Here is a 26,492-nt window from a genome sequence, read left to right as displayed (position 1 = left end):
GTTATAATTCAACAGTTTTATTCGCACGCACTAGCTTTCACAGCGCTCTTCTTCATGCTGATTATGCTCTTCGAAATGTCGTGCTTAAATAAACAGTTGGACTATCATCGAGTGTTCTGTAAATTTTTAACTTTGCCCAAGCCAGTCCAACACTGGCATCTCCGAATCACAAATAAAATGGGACACAACACTGATCCCTGTGGTACACGATTGGATACTGCTCTCCAGTCAAACAAACAGATTTCTACCAGCAGACCCTCTGTCTCCTAACACTAAGTTGATTTAGATACAATTTGGCAAATTACTAATGAGTCCTACCTTTTCCCTGGTTATTCTGCTCCACTTGACGTACCTGTAGAATATCTGGGGATTCTCCCTAATCTTGCCTTGCCAGCAGGTTTCCATGTCGCTGTGTTCGTCACTCCCCTTCAAATGAAGAATTGTCTTCTAATTGCAGTGTGAAATGGTCTATCCTTTGCCTGCAATAATATGCCTTAAATGTAGAGTAGACAGCCTGAGAAAAATCCTGTTTATTTCCAACATGTCATATGTTTAGTGACTTCTCTAAATTTCACTAAGATCACCTCTCATTCTTTGAAACTGAAAAGAACACAGGCCGAGTTTCCACATCAGGCAATCTCGCCATCTGAAGGATTAATCTGGGGAATGTCCATTGCACACCCTCCATGGCCGTTATATTCTTTCTCAGATTGAGTCACCAACACTGGACTCAATACTCTATGTACAGTTTCATTAGCAAGCTGTGAAACTGCTTCAGCATGAACTTCCAACAATGTTCTGATTCTCTTATATGAAGGCGAATCTGACTTTAACTTTTCACTTTTATATATTCCTCCAATTATCATTCACATTATTTTATTTATGAATTCACTGCATGAGTTCTTATAAAAAGCCTTCTGAAAATCGAAATACAGCATTTCTATTTTGCAATAAACAAGTTCAAATCATTCTGAAGTCTGTCAAATATGAAGACTCTGCCAGACTCTGTCAGTGTATACTGATTCTCTCCAATGTTGCTGTTAATTTCTAAATATCCAATATCAGACCCTACATAATAGCTTCCATCAGTTTACCTACAGATGTCAAGTTAATTGGTCTGAAGTTCTCCACACTATCTCTTCTTCCCTTTGCAGATGCTTGAATCCCTTCCACTTATCTCCAACGCTTGAAACACATTTAATAACTTCCAGCCTCTGCAGAATGTACAGGAAAATAAAACAGTAATCGACAGCACAATAAATGCGTCTATTGTTGATTTATTTCTAATATTTTGATACGAAGTACAACTGGCTCATCAGACTTAGCAATGCTCAATCCAGCTGCAATACTACTATGCCAGCCTTGAACTATTACCTTATTATTGATCTGCATTGACTTTATGTCTTTCGTTCCATGTGATCATTTGGCATTACTCAGCGATTTTAAGGATCTTCCTCCTTGATGACAGATGCAAAGGAACTGGTTATTTTCTTGGCCCCTTATAAAGCCTGTCTGGTCCCATTTAAATTACATGAGGCAACACCATTTCCAGTCTCAGCGCCAGGGTCTTGGACAGAATCTTGCAATCTGGTTTTAATAGGGAGATGAGCCTGTATGAGGCACATTCCTCAGGAACCTTCCCCATCTCAAGAATTAAGGAAATATTAGCTTCACTCAAAGGTGATAATATGCAATAATATAGGAGTGATTGGGAATCTAACATCGGCCCTGACAGAATCCCTATAAACTCCTTATAAAACTCGCCCGAAGGACCATCAGGGCCAGGCGCTTTCTCACTCTGAAGTTGCCTTGCAGTATCCTGTATTTCGCGAACTGTCCAGGGGCTATTAAGGAGAGCGACCTGTTCCAAGGTTACCCCTGGGAGGCCAAGGTTCTTAAAAACGGTTTTAATTTTATACCTCCTGTTTTCACAACCGTCAAACCGATACAATTCAGAGTAAAAGCTCCGTAAAACCTCATTAATTATTTTAGCACCGTATGTAAGGATCCCGGTGCTATGTCTGATTGCAGTAATTGATGGGGGAGCACGCTTTTTCCGAGTCAGATATGCTAAATACTACCCTGGCCTATCCCCATATTCGAACACCCTTTGCCTAGCAAAGGCAAGCTCTTCCTTTGCGTTTTGTGTCAGTATTGAATTCAAGGCAGCCTGAAAGGCCGTGATCTGCTGTAGGTTAGATATCGAAGGCTGCGCAAAATGTCCCGCCTCCGCGGCTTTCAACCACGTCTCAAGTAGACGCTGCTGTTCCTCCTCTGTCATTTCTGGCTCGCCGAATAGGAAATATCTAATCCCTTGCAAAGATTTTTGCAGTCTCCCATTGCATGGACAGACTACTAGCCATGCCCGAGTGGATAGTCAAGAATTCCTGAAAGTGCTTCAAAAGGTATTGCACAAATTTGGAATCCTGAAGGGGAAAAGGTCCCAAATGCAGTGCCACAAACCTAGCCCTTCACTCTTGGCCTTAACCTCCAAATAGACTGGTTCGTGATCTGCGATAGCTATATTCACGACTTTGCAACCCATAATAGAAGCCAGAAGGGCGAGAGAGCCAGAAAGAGGCCAATCCTTGTGTGACATTTTTGTTGGTTTGAAAAAAGATGAAGTCCCTGCCGGTCGGATGAAGACATCTCCAAATATCCACCAGCCCAAACTCCTCGCATAAGCCAACCACCTGCTTGGCCTGTGAAGAAATAGTTGGGGGCCCACAAGGCATCCTGTCCACTGTCAGATTCAAAAGAGGCATTATCTTTAGCATCGCAGATTGAAGATATACTGATGGCTATTCAAGCTGGTTACTATACTAACTTTGCTATAGCCGGTGTTCCGGGTAAGTCATTCGAGCTGTCTAGTGAAACGGTCTGAACTGAATTGATGCTCATGATATGTAAATTTTAGAAAAGTGCAAGTCAACGTTTTCGTTTCCAATCAACGATTCCATTCATTAGGAATTATAACTCGCACATTACTCAATACAAATTGCTCATCAATATGCGAGGATGAAAGAAACTGTTCTCAACCTCCTTGATTCACTCAGTAAGTCACTCAGTCTGTCGATTGAACTGAATTGATGCTGATGATATGTAAATTTTCGAAAGGTGCAAGTCAACTTTGTCAGTCCCAATCAAAGATTCCATTCCTTAGAAATAATAACTAGCAAATTATTATTTGCAAATTACTCCCCACTATGCGAGGATGATACACACTGTCCTCAACTGTCTTGATTCATTTTCTCCTGCACAGTTTACATCTCCATATCCTCCACACTCACCAATCCTGTCTACTACCAACATTATGACATCCAGTCTTTTCCTCAGCCTCAGCGCAACTCCTGAATAAACCATCGTTTGTGCCTTTGCTAATTCCGGATACATCTGTTTCAAGTCCCTTCTTACCACGTGTCCATTACGAAACAATTGCACTTGGGATGTTAAACTTGTTCTCTGCACGGAATCTGAAAGATGGGAAGATAGTGTATGGTGGTCAGATCACTGGCTCATAATCTAGAGCCACAGAATAATAATCTGTGGATATCGGCTTGCCTCATGCTCTTTCGAGGAAGCAGTGGGTCACCCTTACCTGGTCCGGTCTCGGTGCGACTGCAAACCCACAGCACTGTGTTTTACTCTTTTCTGCCCTGTGGAACAGCTGAACTAACCACTCACTTCAAGATCGGCATAAGATGCTACCCTGACCAGGTCTGTACACATCCCGTGATGGCAAACCAAAAGGAAAGATCACTCCCTTACTCTGCCTGTATCCCATCTTCCAGCAGTTCATTTCCATTCAGGTAGGTGGCCATTCACTGTTTTAGATGCATTATTTGCGATTGATTCCCTCCCCTAGAGTGATGTCCATCTGAATTGGCACTTCCGGTGCTAGCTTTAAAAATGCTGACCTACAGATGTAAAGATGTTTTAAATTCCAAATCAATGACAGCACATCGTAAATGAATAACTTCCTATTTCACACAAAATAAACAGAGCCAGCTAAGTGAGAGAAAGGAATTCTTGCGATCAAACCTGAGAGTGTTTTTGAGGCAGTATTTGGAGCATTGTGAACAGATTTTCTCTCCTTTATGAGGAGTGATCTCCGTACCACAGACAGAGTGAACAGGGTTCCACCAGATTAATGCCTGGGATGATGGCACCAAGAGGAGTGAGTGAAGGTTGATCTGTAGCGCCGTGAGAGAATGCAAGGTAATTGCATTGAACACTGAGTGCGATGGGCAATCACTCATTATATTCTAAACATATAATGAGAATATGATCACGTCCATGACTATTCTTTCACTCAGGATGCATGCTTGAGGATAGTTTAAGTGCCTGGGAGGACGTTACGCCCTCCTACCCCAACCCCCACTCCTCACAGTGATTGACAGAGACAGAGAGTTCCAGGTTTTGAAAAACTCTCCCACAGTAATACAGTGCACTTGGTGTGTGATCCTGCACTGAATATAATATTATCCATCACCTCGACAGCAGCCACAATGCCTTCATTCTAAAACAGTTAACTACTCCCTCCAGCTACTGACCTTCATGAAGAACCTGAATCCATATTCTCATAGCTACAAGGTGCCTCCTTGAGGTTTAGAACATAAGATGATAATACAAAGTACTAAAATGATCAACACAATTCCACCGATTGGTTCAAACGAATTGAGGTCTTCATTTGAAGCATCTTGCAAAGCAATTTGTTTATTTTTTAAACATCGTTTTCCTAAATACCTCTCAAAAATGAACAGTTTCTGAGTACTTTGCAGGCAGAACACTTGAAAGAATTTCATTCTGTTTGGAATTATTTGTGGCACTTTTTAATATCCCGGTTAAAGTCTCCAATCGATGAATGAAACTGAGAACATCAGAGTCAACCTCACAGTACTGTCAGAGGAGGGCAAGATAGAATTGTCTCGCACGCTGCTCTTGAGTAAATTATCAATTTCAAACAACCCAATACGTGCAACCAGTGGGAGTGTAAATGAAACAATTAAACAGAGCCCCGTTTCAACTCTGGGAATCTTTAGAAACTCTGTGAGAGGGGAATGAAGGGTGGACTGACCGACTGAGCAGAAACTGTCAAGGTACCGTCCCCTTCTTGCAGCAGCAGGGACATGAACTCTCATGTTCTCGAGGCATTAACTGCTCTGAGACATTGAAAGCATTCCCATCAGAGCTGCTCCACTCTCGCTGTTATCAGTCAGAAACAACAAAACCTGATTCTCTGATCAGGCACCCAACTCTGGCCGCGATAAGGAAAACACCGACTCTTAACCAATACACCACAAGTGCTGCCTCCCAAGCTGTTGGACTGCTTCGTAATGGCAATGCATATGGCGTTTTATTTATCAGGTCATATGTTTGAGCAAGTCATCGACTGTTTACAGAACAGAAAGAGGCCCGTTATTCAAGTTTTCAGCTCTTGGCATGTCCCCTTGTGTTCCTAAATGTTTCAAGCACTCGTCGCAATGCGATTATCCAGTCACGTTTTACAATGTATGCGTCTGCAGTTCAAGATGGATAACCTGTGTTTACACTCCCTCGGTGATCTGAACCCCATTTCACTTACAGAGGCAAAAGCACAGACACGTTCTGGCGAAGTGACTATGGCCTCAGGAGATATCAGCCAGAAAGTAGGATTGCACTCAATTGGCTTATTTCGTCTCATTTCAGATGTCAACACCAGAGTCTGGTTATAGCAAAGAAATGAAGCATTCAGCCTTTCATTTGTCCATGTTCCTCCCCGATCTAAGCATTGAGCTACGGAGGCAGTGTGCTCTGAGAGAAGGATTCTCATTCTTTTGAAACTGCAACATAATAGATGATTGGATATTCCCTGTATTAGAAAACAGTCGTAACAAAATCAAGACAGAACTGAAGGCATCATGTGCAGAAGGATGGGAGACTGTAATGCTGAATCAGACAGTTTCCAAAGTGAAAGAAACAGAGACCGTCCATGGAAGTCTCCTAATTTGGATTACGTGCTCTGACAACCATGGCCTGCAAAACCTTAGCATTTATTGTTACCAATATGCAATGCTACCTTCTCCTTAAAAGTAGAATGACATGCAAACATAAATCGTGAAATTGATCAAAATTGATGTATTGTTTTATTCCATATTTGGGCAGCTAGAATAACATGTACACACTTAGATTATCATTAAAATCCAATATTAAAGCCAGTTAGTGCTTTCACAAAACTACAAAAGCAGAGGAAGAGCTGGGAGTTGCGTGACGGAAGGAGGCGACTGCTCCTGCTTTCGACCCACAACTTTTCTTACCTTTTGTCCCAAGAACATGTGCAGAAGCAAAAAACTGGAAAGCTGATACATATTTAAAAAAAACAGAAAACGCTGGAAGTATTCAGCTTGTCTCGTAGCTTCTGAAAGGGTGGTAGAGCTCAACACCATCACAATCTGATTGTATTTACATTGTATTCACGATAACTAATGTCCAAGTCACAACTCATTCAGATATATTCCCTCATCTTGAAAAGGTATGCACGCTGTCAGTTTGCCATGAGAATAGGTTTGTCAATTAATTCAATACTGACAGGATTGCCGTTTAAAGCTGTGTGAAAGACGTTACAAACGGTCATACCAGACAAAATGAGTTGCCACGTGAAAAAAATGCGTGTTTCATTCAGTAAAGCGAAAATAGATTTGTTCATAGAAAATTGTGGTGAACTGTCTGCTGATTTTGTTTTTGATGAGGTCTGAAGAAGTCTTCATGAAGCTAATCCAAAACGATAAGATAAATATAGATTGGCAAATCAAAAGACAAAAGTTCTGTGAGACCATTGTGCCTGAAATCTGGGGATGAAGGAATATAAGGGATAATAGCAATATTGATCATAAATTGGCTGCGTGAAATGTTACTGATGAAGTGTGCATGCCTGAAACTTCGATTTTCGTGCTCCTCGGATGCTGCGTGAACTTCTGTACTTTTTGAGCACTGTTCCCATACTGACTCTGATCTCCAGTATTTGCAGTCCTCACTATCACCTGCGGGAAAGGGAACAGAGTCATCATTAACAATCGTGTTTTGAACTGGAAGAATTTTTCAAGCGAACTTTGACTGAGCGTTGGGATGTGGAAGTTCTGGATAGATTAGTTTAGCCCAACAGCGTTCTACGATTGATCAGTGCCCCCAGAGCGCCCATGAGTTTCTCTGACTGTGTGGAGGACTAGTGCCTCCAGCTTGGTCCTGGAGGACCCCCTTTTCTTCACTGTTGGACATTATACGTCATCAGTTGGGATGGGTCCTGCAGCATGCATAAGGTCAATATGATTGTTGAGCATGCTTTCGGCGAGTGATCATTGGAACGAAATGTTGTTGTCTCCAATAGATATTCGGTGAGTGAGGGCTAAAGGGGAGGGAAGCACCAGGTGCTAAAGCCCAGTTAGAGGTTCCATGTTTGGTCATTATATGACTCTGGGCCCAAACACAGTGTCTCTGGGCTCGCCAATTAAGTCAGAGAGCCTGAGTCTTCTTCCTAGAAACAGACCCCAGCCAGCCGCCGCTATTCCTGGCTCAGTTTTATCTTGTTTGTAATTTCTCAGGTCACTGTTGGTTTATGTATCTTTAGAGCTGAAAATAAACGATATTGTTTGAAATCATTGCTGTGGTTCATGAGGAGTTGGTCTTGTTGGGAGACGTTTGGCTGTGTAATCGTGACTGTGATTGATGGGAAAGTGTACCCCATGAACACCTCTGTCCCTTACCTTGCTCTAAATGTGTCAGAGACGGAAATAATGGAGCAGGAAGTGGAGGGACAGAACGCCTGAGCAGGATAGCGGGTCTCAGAGGTTTTGGAATTTGGGGTCATTCGTTGCCAATCCCTCAACAAAAACCCGACTCATTGTTTTTCTCACTGCTCCCCTTCCCCACCCTTTCGTAACACTCCCTCTTCCCAGTACCACCAACGTTTTAAAGACGTTTACTTATTTTATACATACTATGTCGCTTTTATCAGAACATTCAGTAATTTGAGAACTGGATTGAAATTGAGATACAGAACAGCCAGTGTACGAACCTCAAACATTACTTCGCACCTCCTCGAATTGCTGACATTCGTATGCTAAAATTGCTCCCCGATTGCAGTTTGGTAAGTATTTACAGGATTATTTTTTACATCTAGATAATGTGTCATTGATACCTGCGTCAGTTAAAAACAATTGGTCTTTATATCCCAACTTTAACAGAATGGAAATATGAAAAATTAGAACAGGACTGGCTTGTCGTGATGTTTGATCCTTCTCCGTAATTCATATGATCTTGGCTGATCCTTCCGCACAGTAACCTGCGACCCCTTTAGGCCTTTAGGTGTACCTTTTGATACCTCTTGCCCTCAAAGCTACTGATATCTTCATTTTGTCAACATTGCACGTTCTGGCTTTAATTACTTTCTGTGGCAGCAAATCTCACTGAGTAACCAGTAGTTGATTAAAAATAAAATCCTCATCTCAGTCTTAAATAGACTACCCTATATTCTAAGAAGTGACGCCACCTCCCCACATTCTATGGATTGGATGCCCTGGTTATTGAAAACATCCTTCCTGCATTTACGTTATGTGTACCTTTTAGAATTTTATTCCTTTCTGTGATGTTCTACTTCATCATTTTAAACATGAGTGATTTTCATCCTAACGAATCTATTCTGTCCTCATACGTCAGTCCAGACATGCAATGGATCAGTCTGGTAAACCTTTGTTATGCAGTCTCCGTATGGAGAACATCCTTTACCAGATCAGGATTCCAAAACTGCACACAACACTCTCCGTTGTGGTGTCAACAAGACTCTGCACAATCTCAGCAAGTCTGACATTCTCCTGTGTTCAAATCCTCTAAGTACAAAGGCTAACACACCATTTGCCTTCCTCAGCTGCTGCTGCGCCTGCATGCTTACTTTCAGCGATTTGTGTACAAGAAGACAATATCTCATTTCCTATTTAAGCGTCGTAAATTTATGCTGGTTCTGATCAATTCAGTTGCAGTTTTCCATTGTTAGGCTAACTTTTCTCTCATTCCATGTTTTCTCGCTACTCCCTTTTATAAATAGTGGGGTCACACTAACTGACCTCCAAGCCACAGATATTGTTTCAGAGTCGATAGAATATTGAAATATGACAATGAATTTACTCTATTTAGTCTCGACACTCTAGTTACAGAACGCCTTCGCTGCATTTAGGGTGGCTTTAAGTACACTGGTGTTTGATACGCAGTTGGTGGAATTTCTTGTCTTTTAATCTCATCAATTTCCTAAACACCATCTCCCTGAAAATAATAATTCCCTTCAGTTCCTGCGTCACTTTTTCTTCCCAGCACTTTAGGAATATTATTTGTGTCATCACTTGTGATGACAGAACCAACATATATATTTCTTTGGTATGCCATATATTTATCCCACTTTATTATATCCACTGTTTCTCATTGTAAGGGATTTGTTTTCAACAACCGTTTCTTTCTCCCTTCGTTTAACTTCAAGAGCTTTAGCAATTCATTATTTGCTTCTCTCAAGCTTACTGTCAAGCGAGATTTCGTTCTGCATTAATTCTTTCTTCGTCTTGTGCTGACATCTGAACTGCTCCCAGTCTTAATGCCTGCTGCTATTTTCAGCCACCTCGTCAGCCTCCTTTTTGAGTGCAGTGCTATGCCCTCATATCCCTAGTTAGCCATGACATGGCCACATTCGCAGTTTTCTTTGTGTCTGACAGTAGAGAGAAGAAGTTGTAGTTCCTGCAAATGCTTTTTAAGTACTTGTAATCCCTTTAAATTCTGTTCCCTAATTCACTGTACCCTGCTCACACTTCATACAATGTCATTTCTTCTATTTAGATTGCGGCTCATAAACTCAGTCAGCTCTATCACTCTCCAGCTTCATGAAGACTTCTCTCACTAACTTCTGCACTCTTCCATAAGGAACTCCATACAGACAGATTGTCAATTATTCCTTTTCATATATAAAAATAAAGCTTTGAAATCAAAGTTCACATATTCAAAGGCCTGCTCTCTCATTAGAGAGAGAGAGAGAGAGAGAGAGAGAGAAGAGAGAGAGAGATCACGCGAGTTGACTGATGGTGATTTAACCTGGGAGTCGTTGTGCCTCAGGCAAGGCACAGGATTGAGAATGTGGGTACTTCACTCCTCTCTAGCTCGAGGTTAAAGCACGTATTCGTTACACTCACAACCTAATCTTCCTCATTGTTCTGAAGCCGAGATGAAGTTTGAACTCCTCATATATAGACACGAGAACCTCTTTTAGTACACGTCCCGGAGAACATTACACTGTCGCAGTGTCATCAGAAGTGAGGAAGACCAAGTATTCCCACACACTGCGAATCGGCACTTTTCAATTTCACAGAGCCAACGAACCAATCGCTATGGCTTCTCGAAATGGTAAGGAAACAAAATAAATATCTCAGTCTCATGTTGGTTCATGGAGTGCCGAGGCACCTTCTCCGTCCTTAAGAGGCTGGGACATTGACTCTGCTGTTCGTAGACACGTTGTTTGATTCGAAGCATTGAATGTAATCCTATCACAGATGCCCATGTTTTTGATGCTGAACAAAACTGTCCTTACTGGCAATTGACCCCGGACCGCAGTGGTAAAAGTGGCAATTCAGAACCACGACACGACCAGGGACGAGTACAGCGGTCAGACGCACGTAGAGTGGCAGCTCTCAAACGCGTTGGACGCGTTCTTGGAAGAAACAACTGCTTGACAGTCCTCATTCCTTTTTCCATCCCTTTGCCTTATATGCCTTAGCATCACAAATACAGACTGAATGCCTCTGAGGGTTGTGTTGATTTCATCGCAATTTCTGCATCATTCATTTAGTCTACACCCCTTGGTATTTACGGAGAAGAAACATTTCTTTCAGCCGAACTTGCCTTAACTCTCATTGTTTTGCACATTTCAATCATGTTTCCTCACAATCTCCGCTTCTTCATTGAGATTAGAATAGGGAAACTGATCGTTAAAAAAGAAATCGTTTGCTGAATACTGCATTGTGTCCTTTTCCTGAGCCTGATGTTCCAGTGATCTCTGGTACCTGTCAATAAAAATTCCGAAATGAGCACTGATCTCACAAAAGCAGGATATAAATGGATCGACTGACTGTAAGGTCCGAATTGTGATATTGGGTCACGTTCGTACAAGAACATTGACTGCAGCTGCTTAGATAGAACAACGTCAATGCCAGTGCTTGGTGGCCAAATGCCTCAGTGAAATTGGAGAATGGACCTAAAACAGGGTTACTGATCGTGGGATGGGGAGAAATCTCCTAGAATGTCTGGGTTTGAATCCTGCTACATATAAAGCAATGATGTGAAAGGGCCTCATCACCTCGACGAATGTTTTCATGTCAGAAAAGATTGATTCCATCCTGCATTTATTAAAGCATGTCTTACTCTGCATAAAACGGTAACAAGTGACAATACTGGAAGTCAAATTGGAGATGATCTTTCTGCTGCCACAACGCAAAGCGCTAACCACTGCATGATACCGGCACCACAAGGAATGGCATGAGGCAAAAAAAACAGTAAAGGTAGTGACAGAGGATATGTTAGGAATAGGACCACATGAACAGTGGGAATACTTGACAGACAGTGAGTGAGACATGCAAGCTCATGGTGGAATGAATGGGTAACTTCAGTATCTCCAGAGCCGATGGATATTTCATCACTTAGTTTGTTGAAAGCGAAGATTGATATACGTCTCCAGAAAATGAAAGCGTCAGGGGATAGCGCAGGGAATTGCTGGAATGTATTTCTGCAAAAGAAATGCAGTTTACCATCGGCTACTTTACCAATTTCCTCATTCACGGAAGTGACCTCTGCTGTGGAATATCGTATCGTTCCAGTTTTCAGGCGTGGTACAAAAAACTGTGTGGTGCAGCAGAGAAAACTAAACTGGAAATATGGATGGGGATGAGCTAGTGGATATGGGTTCAGTAGTGACATCAGTGAGTGTGAAGTATTTCTCTGAAAGTATAGAGTCACTTGAAATGCCAGGGACTGGGAGTTCCAACATTGTGTGGAACACCTTCTGTTGAGGTGGTATACGTCGCATGAGGCTGGGAGCTCCAAACTCAAGTGCAGCAACTTCCATTGCCACGGAGCAGGGAGCATTGGGACATCAAGCCGGCATTTCCAACTTTTCCTGGAGCAGCTTCTATTTGCATCTACACAGAGAGAAACGCAGGTAATTTTTTTTCGCTCTCTGAACTTTCTCATATGACTAAAGCTGCTCTGGGCAGCAAGGGATTTTTATTTTGCTCATTTCATTTCATTCAATTTCTTGCAAACTCGCACATGTCATTAAAATACTCTCAAACCTCGAATATTAGCGGGAATACGATGTTGTGATTAGGCATTAGTTTATCACCTGTCATGGAGCACAATCAGTAAAGTGAATTTGAACTACATCAGATAAGCTGAGATCCCATTGAATGGCTGAGTAGACATAAAGTGAATGGAAGTTTCATGAGGATGAATGTTTTTTCATTACAAAACTTGCCGTTGCACAAAGCGTGGATCATTGGAATGAAGCAGTAAAGGTGGTTATCTTTCCTGGTTATTCAACTTGTGAACATGAGTACGATTGGTCATGTCCGTCTTTAGATCACAACTCTGCAGAATGCCAACCTTAAGAATGCGCGAGCACAATGTCAGAATGGATAATGTGCTTGATGACGGTCCAGAGATGGCAGTTAAGCTTTCCACTTGGTTCAGGAGCAAGACTGGCAGGCTTCAAACTCGCATGCCTGCTAATCTACCGCATTGTTTCAAAGCCGAAATAAGGTTTGAATTATTAACCTGTTGGAGCAGACATTTCCCACAATTGAATCATACAAAACGGAGGCTTCTGTCTTCATCCGAGGAGCAGGAGAATCGACGTTTCAGGCAAGAGTCTTTCATTTGGAAAGAGGCTTGTGAGCCGAGGCAGTAGAAAGACAAATAGGAGGAGGCAAGGTATCTGAGAGTGTGATAGGTAGGTTGAGGTTTGGGTAATGGTGTTAGGTCAGAGAGCAGAGTGGAGTGGATCGGCCAGAAAGAAGATGGAGAGATAGGAAAGTTCATGAGAGCGGTGCCAACATAAAACGATCGAACTGGGATAAGATGGCGGAGTTGAAATGAGAAATATATTGAAGTCCACATTGATGCTGTGTGCTTGAAAGGCCCCAATGTAAAAGATTAAGCCTTCTTCCTTCTGGCGTCGGGTGGTAAAAGTATTGCGATGGTGGATGCCCAGGAACTGCATGTACTTGGCTGAGTGGGAGGGAGAGTTAAAGTGCTCGGCCACAGGCAGTGATGTCGCTTGGTGTGGATGTCCCGGAGATGTTCCCTGAAGCGCTCTCCAATTAGACATCCCGTCTCTCCAATGTAAAGGAGACTTCATTGGGAGCAACAGATAGAGTAAATGTCATGTGTGGATTTGCAAGTAAAACTTGTGACTTATCTGTGACTTATCTGAATGACGTTTTTAGCACCGCCTATTTTCACAACCGTGTGCTGCTGCCTTCGCAGCTTTACCTTTCCACTCGAGCTCCCACATGGTGGAAGGGATGAAGTTGTGGACTGTTCACCCAATGATGCAATCCTGAGCTCTTCGAGCAAATTGATGCCCGTGGGAGAATTCACAACAGGGGTTGTTCATCCATCACGACTCAGCTAATTATCAAAATTTTCGTTAGTTTATTCAAATCTTTTCCCTGTCTCCGCTCCATCTATCGTTGTAATGTCCTACAACCCATTAAAGCACAATTAGAGGTGGTCACTAAATGCCAACCCAGTCAGCGAATCCGACATCCAAGATTTTATTTAAAATAATGCTGTCTCAGATATCTGCATTCCCTCGAATTCCAACCTTTTGATCATGCTTGCTTTTAACTCTTTTTTGTCTATCGCCCGAAATTTCATGTATCCAAACCATAAAGCATGAAATCTCTTCATTAAGAAGATCTCATAATGCCGTGAGGAAAGGAGTTACTCACCAAGTGATGAAGAAAAACTGATACGTGTTCAAATCAACGGCAGTAACATTGTATCAGTACTGCATCGTGCCTTTCATATAATGGAAATTTCAAAGGCTTTCCTCTGACTTGAGTTTAAGCACATCTTGATCGAGAAAAGTGAGGAATAACAGTCACTTCCCCGTGAGGGACTGATCCATTATGTGACAACCAACCGAATCACCTGTGACTGAAATAGCTCCATCCTCCCTACACTGGAAATGGCATTGTACACCATTAGAGTGGGTTTGCCTGTGTTGAACTGGACACAGTATTCTTTCTGAAGACGGACATTACTGGGATATAAAGACCTGGCAAAAGACATGGAGGGATCTTCCTAGAATCAGAAGACGTCAGGAAGAATGAACAGCGTTTACTTGGAAATAAAAACCTTGCAAAGGAATCCACTGAGATCCTGTGGGATCAAGCCATTAGAAAAGACAAGGCGGGGTTTCATGGGGAGGTGGAGCAGACAAATAGATCGCGTGGCCTGAAACCAGGAAAAAGTGATTTGTGTCCGTAAGGAAATTTTTCAGATGATGTGAACTCCGTGAGAGTAAACAGGAAGAAAATTTCCTCATGCAGATGGCTCTACAACTGGAGTTTAGAACATCGAAACCAGTGATGAATGATAAAGAATAGCTTGGAGCATGGCTTGATTTTTTTTCATTGTAATGTTTTTGAAATTGGGAATTATTTCTTTTTTTCAGAGAAAAGTAATTTCAGGCGCGTACAGACAGACAAGCGAAGAATTTAACGGGGCCAGAGGGTCTGCTCTGTAGGGATGGGGTTGAGTTAAGTACACACTCTCTAATTGGTTAACGTTAATTGGAAAGAAATTGTATAACACATACAACTGAATACGACTAAATGTGAAAATTATTATGAACGGTTTAGCAGCTCGATCTAAGTGAACTTCTATAAATTTTAAAGGAACTGATCTGTTTGTATTAGCTCTGCATTAAAGGGAAGCTTGTTGGCTCAGTCTCCTGCATAACTGTTTTACGATACAAAGTGTTACCAACAGTGTGGGATTAATTCTCGCAACGTCTCAGTTTACTATTGCGATCGTGATATCTCCACTCACCTAATCTATTAGATAATGGCGAGAATCAAAGGGAAATTATGCCATAGTGAGTTGGAACTGACTTGTTGAGAGACGCATCATTTTTTTCATCTGTTGCATTGGTCATTTGGCTGCAATCACAGAGGAGGTATTGAGTGAATTTGCTGCTCACATATCTCCCCCCAAAATATCCCGTGACAAGACTCGAAACATATTCCTGTTTGAATTCTTTAAGTTTCACAGCAGTAATTTTAAAAAAAATATCATTTCGATTCGAGTTTTTCCAACAACATTGAAAATGTACAAAGAGATAAATATCATTCTTTTTTATTGTTTTAATAACCTGTATGAGTTTAAAGCAATTGCAATAACATGAAACGATATAAGCGTCCTTTCCACAATTTAACACCGTGTATGATGAGCGTTTTGAGAAATCGAATCCATCTCAAACATCACCCCTGTATCTCTATTGAGAGTTGGATATTCTCCTGGGGAATGTTTCTGTGTGGTCGTAAGTAAAGGAGGCATTTCCCAAGGACAGAGCACTCCACAAAGTCAGAAGTTAGATCTTTAGAGTGAATGCTGATTTATTCAACGTTCTATTGCAACGTGTGTGTGTGTGTGTGTGTGTGTGTGTGTGTGTGTGTGTGTGTGTGTGTGTGTCTGTGTGTGTCGGTGTGTGTGTGGGTGTGTAAGAATTCAGAACGTTTGGAATTGATGGTCAGCCAAATGAATGTTCTTCCTGTAGAATGTGGGAGGCAAGAGTCACTAGTAATGCCCAGGTATCTGCATCTGTGGGAAGTGCATCCAACTCTAGTTTCTTGGTAAATGTCTATGGAAACTGGAGCTGGACTTTGGATCATTCGGGAGATTGACGAGATAATTGAGAGGCGTTTTCGGCAGGCTCTAACACCTCAGGTACAAGAAAAAAAATCGATGAGTTTCAGTCGGTAAACTTAGGGAGAACTGGCAGACAGTGCATGCATCCACTGTGGTCGTGCTCCTCGGTTAAAAGCATAGCATACCGTTATTGATACCTTTGAGGGGGAATGACTTAGGAGGGGTAAAGCATGGGGTTTGTTCCTGTTGCTCAAAAGAGATGGGGAGACAGCAAGAGAGCATTATTTTTAGAGACTTCATAGTGAGAGAAACAGATTACAGATTCAGTGAGTGGGGGCATACTTATGATTGGTATGTTGCCTCCTAGCTCTCAGAGTTTATAATGTCTCGCATCCTATTTGTGCGATTCTTAAAGGAGACGGGGAGTAGTCCCAAGTCATCGTCCACATATGAAACAACAACATTAGTAAGAAAAGGCATATAAGGCTGAACGTCAGTGAGACAGAGTGACATCGTCGATCTAGATCAAACAGAGTTGTTCTCTCTGATTTGTTACCCATGATGCGTCTTGCAGAGATGAAGAATAGGGAGAGAGCTTTTGAACATAAGGCTACTGTGATAATACAGGGGGTCAGCATTTGGATACCAGGGCAATTGGGTCTTATTCTGAAGTAGGTGGATCCTCTACAACTAGGATGGTTTTCACCTGAACCACAGGAGAACCAATATTCTGGGGGTGGTGAGGGGAGGGGGGATAATTTGCTAATGCTCTTCAGGAGGGTTTATGCGAACTCAGCAGCGCAATGGGAACATGAATTGCAGCTCAAGTTTACAGGAGGTTTTGAGTAGTGAGGACATAAATAGGTTTTCAGGTTTGCAAGAGTCTACTGGCAAGAATGAAGATGGTTCCAAGTGTGTTTACTTCATCGCCAGGAGCATCTGGAATAATGTAGATGAACTTGGAGCATGGGTTGTTAACTTGGAGTTAGACGTTGTGGCCATTTCAGAGACATGAACGGAGAAATGAAAGGACTGGGAGTTCCTGGTGCCGCAGTTTCGATATTTCAGTAAGAACAAAGAAGGTGGTTAACGAGGGCGAGGTGTGGCATGATTAGCCAAGGACAGTATTACGGGAGCGAAAAGAATATTTGATGAGCACTCTACAGAGTCTACTAGATAGAAAGATCTGATATTAGACTCAGGAAAGGAGAGATCACTGTGAATGGAGTTTTCAGTAGCCCACTGAAACATTCTAGAGATGTAGAGGAAAAGATTGCAAAGATGATTCTGAATAGGAGCGAAAATAACGGGTAGTTGTTATGGGGAAGTTTAACTTTACCAATAATGATTCGAAAGTTTATAGTTTGAGTAAATCTGATCGGTAAGTTTTTGTCCAATGTGTGCAGGAGGACTTCCTGACATAGCATATAGTCAGGCCAACAAGAAGCAAATCCACATTGGAATTGGTACAGGGTAATGAACCAAGCCATCTTTTCGATGTGGAGGGAAGTGAGCACTTTGGTGATAGGAATAGGTGGTCACAATTGAAAAAAGGCAATGCTGCCGAGGAGATTATTGTGATACAACATATTAGAATACACGAAATTAATGTTCGTAAGGAGTTTGTGTTGGCAATTCTTGAAAGTATGAAAAAAGATCTGTCCGTTGGGCTTGATGGGATGTATCCTAGGATTCTCTGAGAATTGTGGGGGGAGACATTTAACTGTGAACTTTGTGTCATCGGCGTCTATGTGATTAGTGCGAGAAGGCTCAAACTAAGTGAATATTGACCCCTTCTCCAAGAAGAGCAGGAAAGAAAACTTTGATAATTGCAGAACAATGAGCCTTAGTTTCGTTGTAGATAAAGTTCTGGAAAAAGTTATGAGAGAAAGGATTTATGTTCATCTAATAAGGAAAAAGTTGATTTGGGATAGTCAATTTGATTTTTTGAAGAGTAGTTTGTGCTTCACGAACCTTATTGAGCTCTTTGAGAATTTAAGCTATTAGCTGGATGAGGGTGAAGCGATTAAAATGGTGGATATAGTTCTCAATAAGGCATTGACAATATTCCCCACGGTAGGCTATTTGATTAAAATACATTGGCGTATGATTGATGGAGTTTTTTTATTGGTTTGGATCAGAAAGTGGCTAGCTGGAAGAAGACAGAATGGGTAGTTGATGGGAGATGTTCGTCCTGGATTTCAGAAACTAGTGGTATAGCAGGTTGTTTTTTTTTCGGTACACTGCTGTTTGTCATTTTTATAAATAACCTGGATTAGGGCATGGAATGATGGGTCAGTAAATTTCCCGGTGACACGAAGCTCAATGGAGTTGTCAACAGTGCCAAATGTTGCTGCAGGTTGCAGTGGGACCTGAATAACCTGCAGAGCTGAGCTCAGAGGTGTCAAATAGAAATTAATGTGGGAAAATGTGAGGTCATTCACTTTGGAAGCAGAAACAAGAAGAATTCTGGGCTCAAAGTAATATTCTGGAAGTTAAGATGAGCAGAGAGACCTCGGTGCTATTGTGCAAAAAACTTTGAAAGTTACCACCCGTGTTGAAAAGTTTGTTTGGAAGGAGCACGGAATGTTGGATTTATTGGGAGAGGGATTGAGTTTCAGAGCCATGAGATCATGTTGCACTCCAGAAATTCTCTGGTGGCAGCAATTATGGAATTGCATACAGTTCTGGTCGCCACATCATCGGACGAATGTGCATTCATTGGCAAAGGTACAGAGGAGATTAAATACGATGCTGTCTTTTTTTGGAGGGAAATTCTTACGAAGAATGACTGAGGGACCTGGTGCTGTTTATGACAGAGAGAAGAAGTTTGAGAGATGATTTAGTAGAGACATACACGATGATCAGATGCTTTCTTAAGGTGGGCAGTGAAGGACCTTTTTACAAATGGTGATGGTCGGCACAAGAGCACACAGCTTTAAATTGAGGCTGATAGATGCCGAGGTATGTTCTATTCTCAGTGAGTAGAAAAGGTGCAGAACGCCTAGTATTCAACAGTCGGAGATGCACCAACTTTTTGGGCTTTTAAATGATCAGGGTATAATCTTTTGAGTCAAAATGATAAAATGTCGTTAAGCTGGACTTCTGATTAGGATCGTGTTGGGTGTAACATCAAGGGCCAAAGAGCCTTTATTGCACAGTAAGATTCGGTCGTCGAGCTGTTCTCAGCCTGTTGTTGCAATCATCCTGGCCAATATCAGTGAAATGAACGCCTGGCGTGGATCATCCTCTCAACATCGGCAGTTCAGACACTTCTAGTCTGCTGTAGAAGCACGGCAACCTGATCAATTGCCCCAATGGAGCTGGCATCATAGGCTCCTGTTCTTGCACGGCGCCTGTTCTTGCCACGGAGGCCAAACATCCAATTACTCAATTTTTTGCTGTGGATCTGAATTCAAACCCTCCTCGGAGGTGGTTGTACTGATTATGGTTCATCCATTATGTCGCATCAGATTCAGTAAAAGGACAGAGAAAAACGTGTTTAAAAAAGATGCTATTGAATGTAATTCTGGATTATTGGTGCTGGAAGTGCACAGCAGTTCAGGCAGCATCCAAGGAGCAGCAAAATCGACATTTCGGGCAAAAGCGCTTCATCAGGAATAAAGGCAGAAAGCCTGAAGCGTGGAGAAATAAGCGAGAGGACGGTGGGGCTGGGGAGAAAGTAGCATAGAGTACAATAGTTGAGTGGGGGAGGGGTTACTGAATATAAGTTTACCGTGGCTTCCTGCGTTGATCACGGGCAATTTTTGGTCACGACTCTATTGGGATTTTCCTTCCATCAGTTTCAATTCGTCACAGAATTCGATTCACTGACACTGCACCAAGTTCCTTTGCAAAGTTCATACGACACAATGACCCACATTGCATACAACGTCAACAATCTTCAGCATTTCAACATCCAAGAGCACGTGCCATGCTTTGCATAAATAGGAGACAAAGAGCAATGATAAGCAAGAGCTAATTGAATTCCAATTTAGATGAGATTACATTCCCTGCTGTGTGGAAGCAGGCCTTTGGGCCCATTCAGTCCACACCTCCAAAGAGTAACCCACCCAAACTCATTTCCCTTGACAGATGCATCGAACACTACGGGAAATTGAGCATGACCAATTAACCTGACCTGTATATCTTTGTAATGAGGGAGGAAACCGGAGTACCCAGAGCAAACCCACGCAGTCACAGGGAGAACGTGAAAAATCCACACAGTCAGTTGCCCAAGACTGTGAGGCAGCAATGCTAATCAATGAACCACTATGCCACCCGTGAGGCACAGTGAAAAGTAGCAAGAATCCAGCATAATATTCAAAATGTCAGATATTCACATTCATTACCTTGCCAGAATTACAGCCTTGCAAAGGGCGAGTCTGCCCCTGAATCCCCAGAATCCACGTGGACGCCTGTTCTATTGGTCCACCTGGAAGCCTATGTTCATCCTGACCGAACAATTGTGAGAAATCTCCACTTTCTGATCTCAAGCTACGACAGGATTTGTCTCATCCAGCTGAAAGGGCAGCGAGGTACACGTGCGACCTTAATATTTTTTGATGTAGATTCACATTGCACTCATTATGTTAGTGTTTAAAGACTTGGGCCAGAAACAGCCCAGTCAGGACGGAACATGAGGAGGCCATTGTTCACACCGCTCCTGTCCCGCCCCGCCATTCGATATCATAATGGCTGAGCCAGTATATTAATGTCTTTTTACAGCCTATCAACATCATCGTGTTTCCTACTGGCTAATCGAGCTCTATCTTCAATAGACATCGAAACTGTTCATTTGTGAGACAAAACAATGTCCGTTTCAAGACAATTGGGTTTCTGCACTAATATTGCAGGCTTTGCAGAGGAACAGCCGAGTCTGGTCTGATCGGGTATCAGACCATTCACTTTGGAAGCAGAAACAAGAAGAATTCTGGGCTCAAAGTAATATTCTGGAAGTTAAGATGAGCAGAGAGACCTCGGTGCTATTGTGCAAAAAAACTTTGAAAGTTACCACCCGTGTTGAAAAGTTTGTTTGGAAGGAGCACGGAATGTTGGATTTATTGGGAGAGGGATTGATTTTCAGAGCCATGAGATCATGTTGCACTCCAGAAATTCTCTGGTGGCAGCAATTGTGGAATTGCATACAATTCCGGTCGCCACATCATCGGACGAATGTGCATTCATTGACAAAGGTACAGAGGAGATTAAATACGATGCTGTCTTTTTTTGGAGGGAAATTCTTACGAAGAATGACTGAGGGACCTGGGGCTGTTTATGACAGAGAGAAGAAGTTTGAGAGATGATTTAGTAGAGACATACACGATGATCAGATGCTTTCTTAAGGTGGGCAGTGAAGGACCTTTTTACAAATGGTGATGGTCGGCACAAGAGCACACAGCTTTAAATTGAGGCTGATAGATGCCGAGGTATGTTCTATTCTCAGTGAGTAGAAAAGGTGCAGAACGCCTAGTATTCAACAGTCGGAGATGCACCAACTTTTAGGGCTTTTAAATGATCAGGGTATAATCTTTTGATTATATCAGAATCTCACCACGACTCTGGTGAGATGCAAATCTTTGATCTTGGAATAACAACTTCAGCAATTACGGGGAAATTCAACGTGCTTTCTCTAGCGCCACAGAGCCGCGCGAGCAGGCCTTTTTAAGCACACAGGGTTGCCTTTGCATCGGGAATCCCATCTCATGCATGTCTGCCTTCGTCACATTTTCCAGTACCAGGTGCTTATCCAATTGTGCTCTGGCTATTCAAGTGTTTGGCTATTTACTGCTGAAATATTCTACTGACACGTAGCAATACCACACTTTCAGATCGTGATTTCCAGACAAACACCACTGTCTGGGTGAAAATATTTATTCTAAATCTCCGCTTAATCGCTTGTCTCTTGCTTTTAATCTATGCTACTGCATATTATTACTTCCCAAAACATGCTTATTTCGGTCACACATATCTCTCCTCTTCATAATATGTGCACAATAATCAGTTTCTCACACAGCCTTCTCTGCACTTGGATAAACAGCCCCAGGCTGGCTCGTCTACCTTCACAGCGGGAATGGTCCAGCCCTTTGTCATTCTTCTCATCTCCGCTGAACAACTTCTCCTGGAATCAGATGCTTCCTGCAGCCTTCAATGGAAAAACGTTCTCTGAACAAAAGACAAAATGAATCAACAAAACTCATCAGCTCTTCTACATCTATGGAGAGAAAGGAGAGTAAATGTTTCGAGTCCAACGATCCGGTTTTGGAACTAATGGGACGTGCGGGTGGGAAAAGAATGCGGAAGAAGGCGGATCTGAAATGATTGAAATCGATGCTGGGTCCTGAAGGCTGCATAGTCAGTCAGTAGAAAATGAGGTGCCGTTCTTCCAGCTTGTACTGTGCCTTGAAGGTGCACTGCAGCAGACCGGAGTCTGAAATGGTGCCTTAGGAACACAGTGTAATATTGATGTCACCGGAGACTGGAAGATCAAGATATTTGTTATTGATTCCGTACAGAACGTCGGTGATCTCAGCTTTGTCACTGACTCTGTTTATCTCTCACAATTTTGGAGTGATAAAATTCAGAGGAGGAAATACAGTTGCCTGGATTGAATGAAGTGCTGACAAATCACTGAAAGATGTGTCTGGAAAGTTACACAGTGAGGAAAGGTATGGTAACCCAGCAGGTCTTCTAGCTTAGACATTAGAACGTTACAGCGCAGTGCAGGCCCTTCGGTCCTCGATCTTGCACTGACCTGTGAAAGAAATGTGATGCCCATCTAACCTTCACCGTTACATTATAATCCATATATATGTCCAATGCACATTGAAATACCCTTATATTCAGCCAGTCTACGACTGTTGCAGGCAGGCTGATTTCCGCCCGTACTACTCTCTGGGTAAAGAAATTAACACAGTTATCTATCCTAAATCAATCGGCATTCAATGTAATACTATAGCTCCTCGTGTTGGCCTTCGCCGTCTGAAGAAAGCGGATCTCACTCTTCACTCTATCTCACCTTCTGATAATCATCTAAGTCATGATTAAGTCACCTGTCCACCTTCTTCTCTCCGACGAAAACAACGTCAGTCTCCTCAGATTTTGGTCGAATGAACTTCGATCCACACCAGCCACCATCCTAGTAAACCTCCTTTGAACCCTTTCCAGACCTTTCACATTTTTCCAAAATTCAGTAACCAGAGCTGCATGCAATACTTGATGGTGCCCTACCAGGTGGTAAAGTCGCAACTTCTGTGATTTTATGGAATGGTCTGGGCAGTTGTTGGGATGCAAGGAATTCTGGACCAGAGGATCATGACAGAGAATGTCCTGCATTGTGCTGGCAAGTGGTGGACTTCAGTGGGATTGAATATTGGTGAAAGTGGAAAAGTATGTATACCTTCCACCGCTTCCTGGCACCAGTAAGCATGTCCAAGTTACAACTCATTCAGACATATTTCCTCATCTTGAAAAGGTACACACTTTCAGTTTGCCATGAGAAACATTTTGTAAATTAATTCAGTACTGACAGGATAACCGTTTAAAGCAAACGGTCATACCAGACAAAATGAGGTGCCACTTGAAAGAATATGTTTTCCATTCAGGAAAGATAAAATCGAATTGTTCATAGAAATTTGTGTTGAACTGTCTGCTGATTTTTTTGATGAGGTAAGAAGAAGTCTTCATGATGCTAATCCAGAACGATCAGATAAATGTAGATTGGAAAAACAAAAGGCAAAAGTTCTGTGAGACCACTGTGTCTGAAATCTGGGAATGAAGGAATATAAGGGATAGTAGCAATATTGATCATAAATTGGCTCCGTGAAACGTTACTGATGGAGGGTGCTTGCCTGAGACTTAGATTTTCATGCTCCTCGGATGCTACGTGACATGCTGTGCTTTTTGAGCACCACTCTCATGTTGACTCTGATCTCCAGGATCTGCAGTCCTCACTTTCATCTGCGGGAAAGGGAACAGAATCATCATTAACAAATGTGTTTTGAACTGGAAGAATTTTTCAAACGAGGTTTGATTGAGCATTGGGATGTGGAAGTTCTGGTTAGATTAGTTTAGCCCAACAGCATTCTATGATTGATCAGAGCCCCAAGCGCGCCCATGAGTTTCTCGGATTGGTTGGAGGACCAATGCCTCCAGCTTGGTCATGGTAGGACCGCCTCTTCGCTATTGGGCATTATACTTCAACAGTTGGGATGGGTCCTGCAGCATGTATAGGGTTAACATGATTGGTGAGCATGCTTTCGGCGAGTGATCATTGGAACGAAATGTTGTCGTCTCCAATCGATAGTCGGTGAGTAAGGGCTAAAGGGGAGGGAAGTACTCGGTGCTATAGCCCAGTTAGAGGTTTCGTGTTTGGTCATTATATGATTCTGGACCCAAACACAATGTATCTGGGGTCGCCAATTAAGCCAAAGAGAGTCTGAGTCTTCTTCCCAGAAACAGACCCCAGTCAGCGGCCGCTATTCCTGGTTCAGTTTTATCTTGTTTTAATTTATCAGGTCACTGTTGGTTTATCTATCTTTAGCGTGAACAGAGATGAAAATAAATGATATTGTTTGAAATCATTGTTGTGTGGTGCTGTTGGGAGACATTTGGCTGTGTATTAGTGACTGGGATTGATGGGAAAGTGTACCCCATGAACACCTCTGTCCCTTACCTTGCTATAAATGTTTCAGAGACGGAAATAATGGGCACACGTGTTTTGTTTTTGGAAAAAAAACCTGCTTTGAAAGGTGATGAAGATTGGACTGAAGCAGTGATCGTGATTATCTTTATTGCTTTTTCAATTAATGAACATCACTGCTATTAATCATGTCTGTGCTAACATCACGGCTTTTAAGTTTCACCCTGTGCGTCGGGCCAGTGGCGCAATGGATAACGCGCCTGACTACGGTTCAGGAGACTGTAGGTTCGATTCCTACCTGCCTCGAGAGCAGTGTGCTCCTTTATAATGCATTTAAAAAATGATTTTTCTGCGGCCGAAAAAAGGTATCAGATCTTAATCTGCTGGAACGAGAATGCCTTCATGAAATGTCCATGAGAACATGACAGTCAATGTTCCAGCGTCATCACAGGAGGGAAGCCAAACAGTCGCACACATTGGTCATGGGCACCTTTCTACTTTGCAAAGCCGCCAATCGCATCACTGTTGCTCGCGGGAATTGTCGGCTGTGAGTTTTTTTTTTAAACTCCTTGGCCAATGGAATCGGAGAAGAATGAAGAGTTAAATGTCCAACTAATCGTTATAGAGTGTGAGTTCCAGAGTCTACCACCTGCAGACTTATAAAGTTTTCCTGCAGATCTATTCAAAGCTTTCTGCGTCTTGTCTGAAATCTACAAACCCTCGTGATCGATCAAGACCAAATGTTTCCTTCAATCTGTAATTCCATGCTCCTCATTATCTCGGACAATTTAATCATGTCTCCTCACAATCAGCTCTGCTCTGAGAAACATAACTCCCGTTTTGCCGAGGCCAGAGCACTCAAAACATTCTTATGCAGGAAATTCAGAGCTTAATGTCGCTTTTTGTTTTGGTGACTGTATAGTAAGATTTACTTAGAATACTTTAGCTAGGTTGACTTCCAGTTTTTAAAACAGAGAGAAAATTATTCACAAAACTAAGGAATGAATCACAATGAACAGAATATAGAATACCAACTAAACTTAGCTATCTCAAGTAGACTTAATTATGCTTTTCCAAAAATACACAAGTCTGATAATTAAGCCCCATAAACACAGAATACAAATGAAACTGGTTTACAGGTCATTATTAGAGGGTCAGAAGAAGAGAGACATGCACATCACTGGCATCGATAGGCACATTGATAACCTTCGTGTAATTTGGTGTGTCTGATACTTTGGCAATCGTTAACAAAGTATTTAGGCTGTCAAATACCTTCTGAAATTCTTGTGTTCGCTGAAATTTCTTGCCTGTTTTTAGTAATTCGGTGAGTGGAACAGTCCCACTTCTAACAGTCAGCACAAACTTTCAGTAGAAGTCACTCAATCGAGTAAACCGTCATACTGCTCTTTTCGTCAACAATGTATAAAAATCCCCCGTAACTTTCGTTTTCGCATCCCGTGGGGCTATTTGTCCGTGTTCAACGACATAGCCCAGGAAGGTGACTTTGGCTTTGGCAGATTCATTTTCAGCTAGGTTTACAAACCAGTTTGACTTCCGAATTCGATCAAGCAAGCCCGATAAATGCTGTAAATATTCAATTCATGAGAGACTGAATGTCACCAGGCACAACACACACGAAACAGTCGTCAATCTGGCAATTACCTTGTCCATTAACCTGTGAAATATGAATGAAGTATTTTCCGTACAAACGGCATTACTTTAAATTTCTGCAGTCCAGTTGGCGTTACAAAATTGCCTTTGATCTTTCCGACAAAGTTGACTGCCAGTAACCTTTGAGGAAGTCCAACTTGGAAACATAAGTGGCTCTTCCAATCTCTTCCACACAGTCCTCCAACTGCAGATGCGTATATGCACCAGTTTCTCTAACAACATCGACTTTGTGGTAGTCCACACA

General features: G+C 42.2%; 1 non-coding gene across 1 annotated transcript; it reads left to right on the top strand.

Annotated features, from left to right (window-relative positions):
- The first annotated feature begins 24,810 nt into the window (after positions 1–24,810).
- trnar-acg (transfer RNA arginine (anticodon ACG)) lies at positions 24,811–24,883 on the top strand. Its single transcript has one exon. It is a non-coding gene; the product is annotated as a tRNA-Arg (tRNA).
- Positions 24,884–26,492: the final 1,609 nt, after the last annotated feature.

Source organism: Hemiscyllium ocellatum, unplaced genomic scaffold (assembly GCF_020745735.1).
Source record: "Hemiscyllium ocellatum isolate sHemOce1 unplaced genomic scaffold, sHemOce1.pat.X.cur. scaffold_304_pat_ctg1, whole genome shotgun sequence".
In the NCBI taxonomy this organism is placed as follows: Eukaryota; Metazoa; Chordata; class Chondrichthyes; order Orectolobiformes; family Hemiscylliidae; genus Hemiscyllium; species Hemiscyllium ocellatum.
This window is presented reverse-complemented; position numbering and strand designations above follow the sequence as displayed.